At 43.8% G+C, this 11,517-nt stretch overlaps 1 long non-coding RNA gene across 5 annotated transcripts in view; it reads left to right on the forward strand.

Moving 5' to 3' along the window:
• LOC114289807 (uncharacterized) overlaps positions 1-11,027 on the forward strand; it is a 52,627-nt gene extending 41,600 nt beyond the window's left edge. For 2 of the 5 annotated variants that reach the window (XR_014350838.1, XR_014350842.1), the window contains 2 exons: positions 9,544-10,414; positions 10,656-11,027. This is a non-coding gene — a long non-coding RNA (uncharacterized LOC114289807). Of the gene's footprint in view, positions 1-9,543; positions 10,415-10,621 lie in introns of all 5 variants that reach the window. The other 3 variants (XR_014350839.1, XR_014350840.1, XR_014350841.1) reach the window with 3 other exon arrangements.
• Positions 11,028-11,517: the final 490 nt, after the last annotated feature.

Here is an 11,517-nt window from a genome sequence, read left to right on the forward strand (position 1 = left end):
GCTTGAGACTGACACATGCACACACACTGCACTAGCCCTGAATCATTCAAACACACTGCGCTCACTGTATTTCACTGCATACACACTGGCACCCAGTATTCGTCTGAATCTGTTAAATTTGCACACAATGCTATATCTGTTATGAAACACCCAAACACGTTGACACAGCACACGTATTCCACTGTAAGCGCACCGGCACCCGGTATTTGCCTGAAACTGACAAACTTGCATACATGCTATATCTGTCCTTTCAAAACTGCATTTTGAATGTTGTCCTGCAATTGTCATTTTCTGTTTGCAGGAGGGTTCCCATACCATTCGCGGGTATGGGAATACTGGTGCACGGGAGTGGTATGATGAGCTCCCTGATGCGGTCCAGCGCATCGTGGACCGGGCGGGCTTCGGCACCTTCTGCCGAGGGCTCTCCAGGTTGTCCACATGCAGGCCTCTCCTTGCCGCTCTGGCGGAGAGATGGTGGGACACCACCGATTCTTTCCACTTCTCTGCTGCAGGGGACATGACGATGACCCCTTATGACTTCTCGATGCTCACAGGCATCGGGGTAGGGGGTGATCCGATCCCCTTCGACACCGACATGGATGAGTGGACCGCCGCTCAGGTCCATTTACTGGGGGAGGCCCCACCACTAGCTCGTCCAGGCTTCGTGCGGTACTCCTGGTTCGAGACACAGTTCAGGGTTCAGCCCGTTTTGGAGGAGGTGCAGATGACCCCAGAGGACGAGGAGAGGTATGCTCGCGGCTTCCTCATGTTCCTGTTCGGGACTACCATCTTCGCCGACTGGGCGAACACCGTGCCTCTCTGCCTTCTCAGCGCACTGGTGGACGTCCGGGATATCTTGCACTACGATTGGGGCGGCGCTGCTCTGGCCACCCTGTACGGATATATGAGCTCGGCTTCTCGTGGCAGCGGCCAGCTGCTTGGAGGTTACTGGCGGGCTTGGGAGGTACATTTCTTCTCCACTTTTTCATTCCTGTCTCGTACTTTCTGTACTCAGTACACTGCACACACTGTGGTCTGCTCTATACTTGCTGTATACTGTACACACGGCACACACATACATTCTGCTTTACACTGACTGTACATTGCTCACACTGTACACTGTACACAATACACTACACAACACACGGCTCTGCCATTTCTGCTTTATTCTGTATATTCTGCTTTTTCTGATAGTCATACTGACATCCGTTTTGCAGTTGTGGGTTTACGCCTACTTTCCTAGGCTTGCCCTCGTGCCAGTCGCGGAGCCTCCTCCGGCTGTCCCGTTCTCGAGTCGCTTTGACGGGAGATGCACCCGGCGACCACGGGAGACATTCGGCTTCTTCCGCCGATATTTTGACACCATCACCCCGGCCGAGGTATGCTTTACTTTCAGTTCATTTAGCTTCGCTTTCCCACTGCATGTTTCAATAACAGTAGATAACAAACTGTCCGTCACTTTCAGATCACATGGCGGCCATGGGCCTCCTTGCCGTCGGCGATGCGGGGTCGGTTCCCTGGTGCTGAGGAGACCTCGCGTTTCCGGATCTTGCTAGAGGGCCCGGTCTGTCGGGCTTGGTACCTGGGGGAGCGTTTTCTACGCCAGACCCGCGGGTTACCTGAGCAGATAGTCCCGGCTCACCCTCCTGCAGAGATGAGGGAGACTGAGGGGCTGACCACTGAGCAGCTGGATGATTACTCTATCGGTTGGGAGGAGGCCGGCTTCCGAGGCACTGGAGACTATCAGGAGTACGTGCGGACGTACCTGATGCGCCCCCTGAGCGGCCGTCGAGCAGAGGGGGCTAGGCCTGTGGCATCGGCGGCTGGGGCCGGAGCGGGAGTTGGAGTAGGGGCTGCGAGGAGGGCCCGAGTCCGTGGCAGGGGCGGAGTGCAGGGAGGACGGGGAGTTGGCTGGCCTGCCCTGCCCGCTGTACTGACTTTCCAGGGGCAGGGTGGGTCGACCTATCAGATCCCCTTCGCCCCTCCACCGGCTGGTCACGAGTTCATTGATGTCCCCGACTTACCTCCGGTACGTATTACTGCATTTTTGTACAGTCATTCACCTTAGTTTACTTGATATTCCACAGAATATTGATGCATCTGATACTTTTGCAGGCCTCTTCTGAGTACACCCGTCAGTCGTTGGCGATGAATGCCTCGATGATGGGGATGCTCCAGCGGACTTTTGACCTCCTAGCCGTCTACAGCATACCGGTATGTCCTTCTGACACTGGCCTGAAACCATTCATACACTGCTTTAGGCCCTTCATGGATGGATCCCATTATAATGTTCTTAAAAGACGGCATCTTACCCGAAGAAAAGAAAGAAGCCACCAAGATTAGAGCAAAGTTGCAACGATTTTGGCTCTCTCCATCAATGGCCTTGTACAAAAAATCCTTTATAGGACCTTACTTGAAATACGTGTATTCCAGCAAGGTTGAGGCATTCTTGTTCGAGATATACGAAGGCGTATGCAGAAGCCACCAAAGGGGGAGATCATTGGCTTACAGAGCAATTTCGCAGGGATATTGGTGGCCTTACATGCAAACAGATTCAGAGAAGTATGTCAAAAAGTACGAGAAATGTCAGAAGTTCGCATACCAAATACATCAACCGGCCAGAGAGCTTCTACCATTAACTAGCCCATAGCCTTTCGCACTGTGGGGCTTGGACATAGTAGGACCACTTCCAACAGCACCCAGTAACATAAAGTTCTTTTTTGCAGCAACAGACTACTTCACAAAGTGGGTGGAGGCAGAAGCACTAGCATCAATAAAGGAAAAAGATGTGAAGAAGTTCGTCTAGCAGAATATCATCACTCGATTCAGCATACCAAAAGCTCTAATATCTGACAACGACACTCAGTTCGATGGCAAAATTTTCAGAGGCTTTTGCGAAGAATACAAGATAGAATTCTACAATTCTACACCGGCATACCCCCAAGCGAATGGCCAAGCAGAAGCATCAAACAAGGTCGTCTTAGATGGATTGAAGAAAAGGCTAGAGAAAGCAAAAGGAAAGTGGGAGGATGAGCTTCCTTATGTTTTATGGGCTTACCGTACCACACCTCGGCGGTCGACTAGAGAAACGCCTTTTTCCTTGGCCTATGGCATGGAGGCAATAATCCCACCGGAAGTTGGCCTCCCCACAATTAGAAGCGAAAATTTTGATCCAGACTTAAATGGAGAAGCCATAGCATTGGAACTCGATCTTGCAGAAGAAAGAAGAGAAAGAGCACTGGTTCACATCGCCTCATACCAACAGGAGTTATCCAGAAAATACAACAAGATAGTACATCCAAGGCAATTCAAAGTTGGAGATTGGGTACTACGCAAAGTAATGGGAAACACCTTGGTACCTGGAGACGGCAAGTTAGGGCCCAATTGGGTAAGACTTTACAAAGTGGTTGGGTTAGCAGGAAAATGGGCATACCACTTGGAAGACGAGGACAACAAAGTCATTCCCAGGCCATGGAACACTATCAATCTCAAACTATTTTATTTTTAGCTTTCTCTTTAGACATACTTGTAATTTTTCTTTTCTTCAATAAAACAAGTAGTTTTCTTTTCAGCATAATTATTTTATTTTGTAAAAGTTGTTTTAGTGAGCTAGGGACAATAAAAGCAGAGTTGGCCGGAATAACCAACTTTGCGCTCTCTTCAGCTAGGATTAGGATCTGGGCTGAAGAGGTTGGCTAGAAAAATCAACAAACACTTCTCCTAAACCTAGGATAAGGATCCAGGCTACAAGACATTTGGCCGGAAAAACCAAACACTTTACTTTAGGTTGGCAGGAACAACCAAGTTAGAGGTTGGTAGGAACAACCAAGTTAGAGGTTGGCTGGAATAACCAACACCCCTCCTAAGTCCATGATAAGGATCCAGGCTGCAGGACGTTTGGCAGGAATAACCAAACACTTTACTCTAGGTTGGCAGGAATAACCAACTTAGAGGTTGGCTAGAAAAACCAACACTTCTCATAAGCCTAGGATCAGGATCCAGGCTGCAGGACGTTTGGTCGGAATAACCAAACACTTTACTCTAGGTTGGTAGGAACAACCAACTTAGAGGTTGTCAGGGTTAACTAACTTAGAGGTTGGTTGGAAAAACCAACACTTCTCCTAAGCCCAGGATTAGGATCCAGGCTGCAGGACGTTTGGTCAGAATAACCAAACACTTTACTCTAGGTTGGCAGGAATAACCAACCTCGAGCTCTCTTCAGCTAGGATTAGGATCTAGGCCGAAGAGGTTGGCTAGAAAAACCAACACTCAGTACTCCTCAGCCGAGATAAGGATCAAGGCTGAAGAGTGGTTGGCTGGTAAAACTAACACTTAGTACTCTTCAACCAAGGTAAAGACCCAAGCTGAAGAGTGGTTGGCTGGAAAATCAACACTTATTGTTCTTCAGCCGAGATAAGAATCTAGGCTGAAGAGGTTGGCAGGTATGGCTAGTTAGATTGCAAAGTTAAGACCGGGATAAATATCTCGGCCAGAGAATGTCACACTACATTTAGATTACATTTGGAAGGTAAATACAAGCATGGAAAGAAACTGAACAAACAGTTGGAACAAAAGAAGATTTCATTGATAAGCGCAGATCAGAAGTACAAAAGGTAAGGCCTTAGCCCGGCTACAAATTATTTTGCTACACAAAAAAGAAAAATCAGGAGAAAAGGTCGTCTAGGTCGGCGTCCAAAACAATCTGGTCTTCACCCAGAGGTAGCTCGATTGTTGCAAGCACCTCTTGGTTCAGCTCGGTTGAAGGCACCGCATCAAACACTGCATAAAAAGGTAGGATGGAGACCACTGGAGTTGGGGAGATAGACTGGCGACCAGGCTGGGTGTTGTCTTCTAAAGCAGCATTTTCGTCCTCCTCTTGCAGAAATTTTTGCTGAACGGCAGTAGCGTACTCCGCTATAGAGCTCGGTATGAAATACGGAGGAGGGTTGAAGACCTCAGTCTCTGGGCTATGACCGAGCTGCGCCACAACAGCCGTCCATCCACACTTGAAGAAAAGATCTTTTGCAGCTTCACATTGCTTGATGTAAGTGGCCTCTCATTCCTTGTAACCACGGCCTTCCGCATCCTCAACCTTCTTCTCTAGCTTGATTATCTCGGCGTTCTTTTTTTCCCTTGAGCTTGGCCAGCTCGCGCAAGTATTTATCTTTCACCATGGCCATAGCCTTCTTCTTACCGGCTTCGGCTGAATTGACTAGGCCAGTGAGTCGGGCTACTTCAACCTGTAGCTCGGCCATCTTTTGCTGAGATTCTTTTAGTTCGGTCATTTTTACATTGGCCTCTGCCATAGCCTGCCTTGTAGTTTTCGAAGTTCCAGCACGCGTTTGTGAGCAATGTGGTTCTTCTGTAAGGCCTGCAAGGGGAGGGAGGCAGTATTGAGTAGGAACCAAGCTAAAAGATGTTGAAATTTGGAGAATGAAAAAGAGAACTTACCAACACCATTGACTTTGAATCCGAGCGAATGGCCTTCAGCTCGGTAAGGTGATCATGATGATTCATGTCAGCTGGAAGGCAGACGCTCTTGGCCAGATTGAAGGCCAGCAAATGATCTTTTTCCGCGACCACTGAATTGGAGTCAGTGATAGCGCGGTTCTTGAAGGTGACCTTTGGCACCCACTTGGAGGAGCTAGCTCGGTCTGAGCGCTCCAATTGTGGGCTTGGTGGAGTAGATTGTGGGAAAATGGTGCATTCTTCATTATCAAGGCGTGGCTCGGTTGTGGAAATCCGTGCACGCTTGCTTGCCCGCGATGTTGAAGGCTGATGGGTTAGTAGGGCTACCACGGTCTCCTGAGTTTGGCTGGCTGGTGGTACCTCGACCTGGTTTGTTTCAGTTAGAAGGGCCCTTACTGCTCTTTTCTTGGTCATCTCTTGCTTCGCAGTTAATGGGATCAAGTTGACTTGTGGAAGGGAAGGATCAGGTTCTGGGGATGGTTCTAAGAGGAAATCGGTCACCCTGGTCTTTCTATGGCTACTATATCGGCAGGTCGGTTCAAAATTCAGTAGCTCGGCCCAGCTCATATTTAGATATCGGAGTACGGCGGGAAGTGTGTTTAAGTTAGGGTAGCTATACTGGGACTTGAGAAAGTTCAAATCTGCATGAAAGAATGAGACAATAGTTAGTACGGTTAAAAGTAAGTACCGAAGTAAGAGAAAGAACATGAAATTGGGCCGAGTAGTTATACCGGTGACTCCTTTATTTAAATTAATTCGGTCGCCAAGGATCTGGGCTTCATGGTCTTCAAAGTTCCCAGAAACCCAGAAAAAACCATCAGCGTTTACATCCTTGTCCGGGGTATTCTTTATTATCTTTTCACATCGACGCCTTATTCTTAGATAGTAGACCCAGTCATCTTCATTTGATCCTATGGAATATTAGTGGAAGAGCTCAGCTAAACCCAGATTAAGGCCAGCCCAGCGGTTTAGCTTGGCGATACCATTTATTATGCGGTAAGAATTGGTGGAAAGCTGGGTAGGGCAAAGGTTTGTTTGTCTGAGGAATTCACAGAGAAGGGGCTATACAGGGAATCGCAGTCCGATTTCTACAATGGAAAGAAGGGTGAAGGGAACGAAGCCAGCGTTTCCCCAGGGTATGGTATCTAGGTCGGCCAAGGTAAGATGGACATCATCATGGATATGGTAGTCCCTTCAGAACTCGACCATGGCCCCTAGTGAGTTTACTAAAAACCTATATTTACCCATTTGCTATTAAGGCCCCGTTTGGGGACTTATTTTTTTAGCCAATTAGTCAAAAAGTTACTAAATTAGCCAAAAAGCCAACAACTCATACCAAAAAGTCAAAGATTCTCTTTTCTCTCTACTTTTTGCACATCTTTTCGTAATTAGCCAAAAAGTCATCCCAAACATACAAGTTTTTTTTACCTACCTTTTTAGCCAAATAGCCAAAACGTTACTAAATTAGCCTGTTCCCAAACGAGGCATAAATTATGAATAAATTAGCTTAAGTATTAGCTCGGTCGAGAAATGACGTTGAGTAGCTCGGTTGGGCGCTCAAAGGAGTGCCTGGCCAACCTAAGTCTACAGAGTAAAAGAGAAAGGTGTTAAGCACTGATTGTTGGACCGTGCTAAAAGCACAAAGGCAAGATAAATGAAGTCCTAGCTCGGCTACGCGGGATGTTATCCAGTCTTAGCTCGGATTGAGCAAAGGGCTTTAGTCCGGTTGAGCCTTTGGGGCAGCATTCTTAGTTCGGTTTGGACTAAGGAAGCTGGTTTAGCCCCAAGTCGTAGCTCAGTCAATAGGGGAGGTTTTCTAGCGCGGTATTGCGCGAACCTGAGACAGTTCGTTAGCCTGGATAAAGTATAGCGAAAGGTACTCATGATTATTGTACTTCAAGTTCTAGTTCAGTTGTTTAGTTTGGCTAAGCTTACACTTAACACAAACAGTATCCTAGTTTGGTTGAAATGAGATTTTGGATCAAAGGGAAAATAGTTTAGATTGTTCATATATACAGTGGTTACATTACGTGAGTTTTTTTTCTAGAAAAAGGGAAGCAAAAAATGGTGTATGCTTTGAAAAACATACAAATAAACATGCTATGTGTTGCGAAACGTGTGCGAAATCGACGAAAAAGAAGTAGATTTGGACCACTTACCAGTTCAAGATGAAGGCACTGAAGATGGAGGTAGCAATAGCAAGAAACACGAGCTCTGCAAATGTAAGGTTGAGGAGAAATGGAGGCTCAGAGAGAGAGAGAGAAGAAGATGAATAGTAGAAGTGATTGATTCAAAGCAAGGAGTTTAGTTTTGTGTAAAGAGAATGTGAAAATTGGGCGGGACTGTTCAAATCTCACGAAGTACGAAGATGGCGTGACAGCTATACTTGACGAATAGAAGCTAGCCATATGTCCAGGGAATAAAAAGTGATTCAGTTGCAGCGGCTGAAAAGACATTTTGACCGGACAGATAAGTAGCTCGGTGTAAATGTAGCCCGGTATGAATTTAGCTCGGTTGAAGGCTACAGTTTAGCTCAGTTAAAAAACTAAAGTGGTTAGCTCGGCTGGAAACGGGTAATCCCGATCATGCTACGTAGATGGAATTAAGGGGCAATTGAGAGGGTAATTTATGAGTAAATCGGGCCGAGCTGGGTAATGGCCCGTTCTATGGGCCATAGTAAGAAGGGCTTAGTAAGTGGGCCACAGTCCAGGTGTTAGCTGGGTCCAAGTATGGAAGGGACCTAGCATGTGTTAGCTTAGTCCAAGAATAATCACGGTCACCACGGCCGGAGTAGAGATAGTTGGCTCGGTCAGGGTATTCGAAGCCGAGGTATGGTGCTTTGACTTGATGGACCTCGTTCTGGTTGGCGCGGTGGAAGCTTGCCGAGGTTAGTTCGGTCTCAATGGGCACAACCGAGGTAAAAACAGATAAAGGAAGGGATGAGCTAAGGCATAGCTCGGTTTGAGTTGTCATTTCCACATGACAATACTAGCTCGGTCGTTTGGTCGTACCACCGAGCTAGGACCATCTCACTTGGTTTAAGCAGTGAGGGGGGTATTGAAAGATAAGCATTATCTTTCAGGAATGTGACTCCTAGTAGGACTCTACATGGAGGAATAAGAGTCCTACAAGGATTGTGCCATACAGAACCTATAAAGGCTCACAACATAACCTTTGGAAGAGGTAACACAACTTTGATTCTCGAATACACAGAGCTTTTGTCTATTTGTCTATTTTGCTGACTTAGGCATCGGAGAGGTATCCGGCACACACCCGCCCGCTAGCTCACGTTTGTGTTTTCAGGGAGTAAAGCGACGACGTTTGGAGGAGCGCAGACTTGATCAACAGGATTATACAAGAAGATTATTTCTTGCTCGTACAATCATTGAACTGTCAAGTACGAATAAATCCTCAAATAGAAAAAGAACATCTTTGAACCTGGACATATTTTCAAGTTGTAGTTCCATGAAATAGCAAAGAGAAATAGATGCCTCCTCAGTTGGTGGGTCAACAAGATTTTGGCTAAATTTATTCTGCAAAAATGACGGCACAATCAACTTTAAAATGATATTAAGGGTGGGCATCACCTAAGCCTAGACTATGCTAGGAAAAAATTAAAAATCTTGTGCCAAGCCCACCCATTAGGCCTGTAATTTACCCATTAAAATGAAATAAAACAAAATGTGTCAGCTAACACCCTTTGAGCTATAAGAAATAAATAAAGAAAATTTAATTGGAATAGCCATTTCATTTTAAAAATAAAAGAATCTGATAACCAATCATTTCTAATGGAAATACATGAGCTCCATTCAAGGATTCCTCTTCCATCCCTTTCTTTCTTGTTCTTTTTCCTTTTGTCGTTAGTAGGTAATCTCCAATTCTTGAGATTCTCCATCCAAATGAAATAAACAAACCTGTAAACATCTTGTCAATTAATTTATAACATATGCTTTTTAGCAAGGTGAATCTACTTGGGTTTGAAGCATTATTTCTTTTCGTAGATTCTCAATAATCTCTACCCTCAATCTTGCAGTAGCGGATCTAGTTGACAGTATATTGATTTACTCCATGCAGGGTCTGAAATCAGAATCAGAGAAGACTTTTCCTTCTTTGGGCTGCAGTGTGATTTACTTTTTGTATTTATTGAATTTTATTTCCTTCATAAATAAATGGACCTTATTTGTAGAAGTTTTTATCATAGTTGAATCTTTTGGACTACTTGTTATCTTAAAATTTTATCAGAGCCAAGGTTGCTTTGTGGACAATATAGCCTTTAAATATATGACAGGATGTTGAAGAATGTTGGACACAACTTTTGTACACCCTCTCTCAATCACTTAGATCACCAGGTTCCAGGTATCTTTTTCTTTGCTAGAGGCATTAAATTACTTTGATTTTGGATTGATGTGTTGTCTGTAATTGGTTAAAATAAGTTCATAGTTTTTAGTTATAAGCTAAATCCTTGAGATAGTCTTTTAAATTCTTGGATACCTTGCACAGTTGGTGCACCAATTCAATAATATCAATGTTTGAGTTTATTTTTTTCATCAATTACCATAGTATCTTATACTATTAGCAGATGCTTACCTATTTTTTCCTCTCTCTCTCTCTCTCTCTCTCTCTCTCTCATGCTTAATGTGACTCTCTTTCAATGAAATTTAGTTTGTCCTTTTTTTTCTCTCTTGGAAACCTTGTTTATTCCCCCTTCATTTCATGAGATTTGTTATGCTATGCTTCTATCATGTGTAGTGCTCACTCAAAATTTTGTCTCTTCTTTTTAGACAACTTGCTGTGTTTGTTAAGGATCATCGGTTTTCTTTTTTCTTTTTTTTTTTGTAAGTATTGGTTTCTCTTTAATTCTAATGCAATCGTCTTCGATAATTTTTATTTGCAGCGAAAATATGGATACCATAAGGGCACTCTTCGGTGTGGAACTTGCTAGCAGGTATTTTTCTGATAGTTGCTTTTTTTTTTTGGGGGGGGGGGGATATATATATATATATATATTTAAATATAGCCATTAGAAACATGTGGTGATGTTGTTTAATTTAATATTCTGGAATTTCTCCTGTGGAATTTTCGTATATGTTGGTCTTATTTGATGTTTAAGAAATTGTGTATGTAGATTTATCACATTGATAATTGAACATAGGTAACGAAGATGTTCACTTTTTGTTATCTCATAGTTTTGACTCCAGTAGGCCTCACAAATGGCCAACTGAACACCTCGCTTGTTGCTGTTGAAATGGGATTGCAATTGTGGGATTTATTTGACTTTCATTGCTATTTGGCATTAAGTTTTTGATCTTCAACATATCAAGAGTCTCAACATACTTCTGCACTCTTCTCACCTTCAAGAGAGTGATGTCAACATTGAAAATTTAGTATCTTAACTATCTATAATTTAGAACTTTTTTGGATGGTTTTGAAGTTGAGGACAATTTTTGATGTTTAGAAACTTAGTTTTTGGATGGTTTGGAATGTACAGACAGTTTTTGGATGTTCGAAACTTATGAATAATTTTTTTGATGTTTGAAATAATATTTTGATGCTTGATTGATACTTATGTATATATATATATATATATATTTGTGAATTTTGTTTGTAATGTTTTTTTAGATTGTACAGAACAAGTGAAATAAAACCTACTGAATTTAAAAAAAAAAATTATACATATTCTACGACGGTCAAAATAGGCCGTTGTGTTAAATATTTAATAACTAGCATTAAGTCGTTGTATTACATATTTTACGACGCGCAATTAGCGCCGTTATTTGTCTCACCAATTAACGGCATTGTAGACACCCCATTTTTTACCGCCCTTAAGACTTGGGCACTACTGATGGTTTACTTGGTGGAGAAAGGTGTGCAAGGCAAAGGTTCAGTTTCTTTGGCAAGGAGAGAGTCAAATCTCAACTTCACACCCCTTTTGGACCGAAACAATCTTGATCAAAATATTTTGGACCTTGAAACCCTCTCTTTCAAAATGTTTTGAAAATAAAGTTACTACGATGTTCTGACGCTCACATTTCGTTAAATGTTGCGTTT

This window comes from Camellia sinensis, chromosome 14 (genome assembly GCF_055761805.1).
Source record: "Camellia sinensis isolate YWXY chromosome 14, ASM5576180v1, whole genome shotgun sequence".
NCBI lineage: Eukaryota > Viridiplantae > Streptophyta > Magnoliopsida > Ericales > Theaceae > Camellia > Camellia sinensis.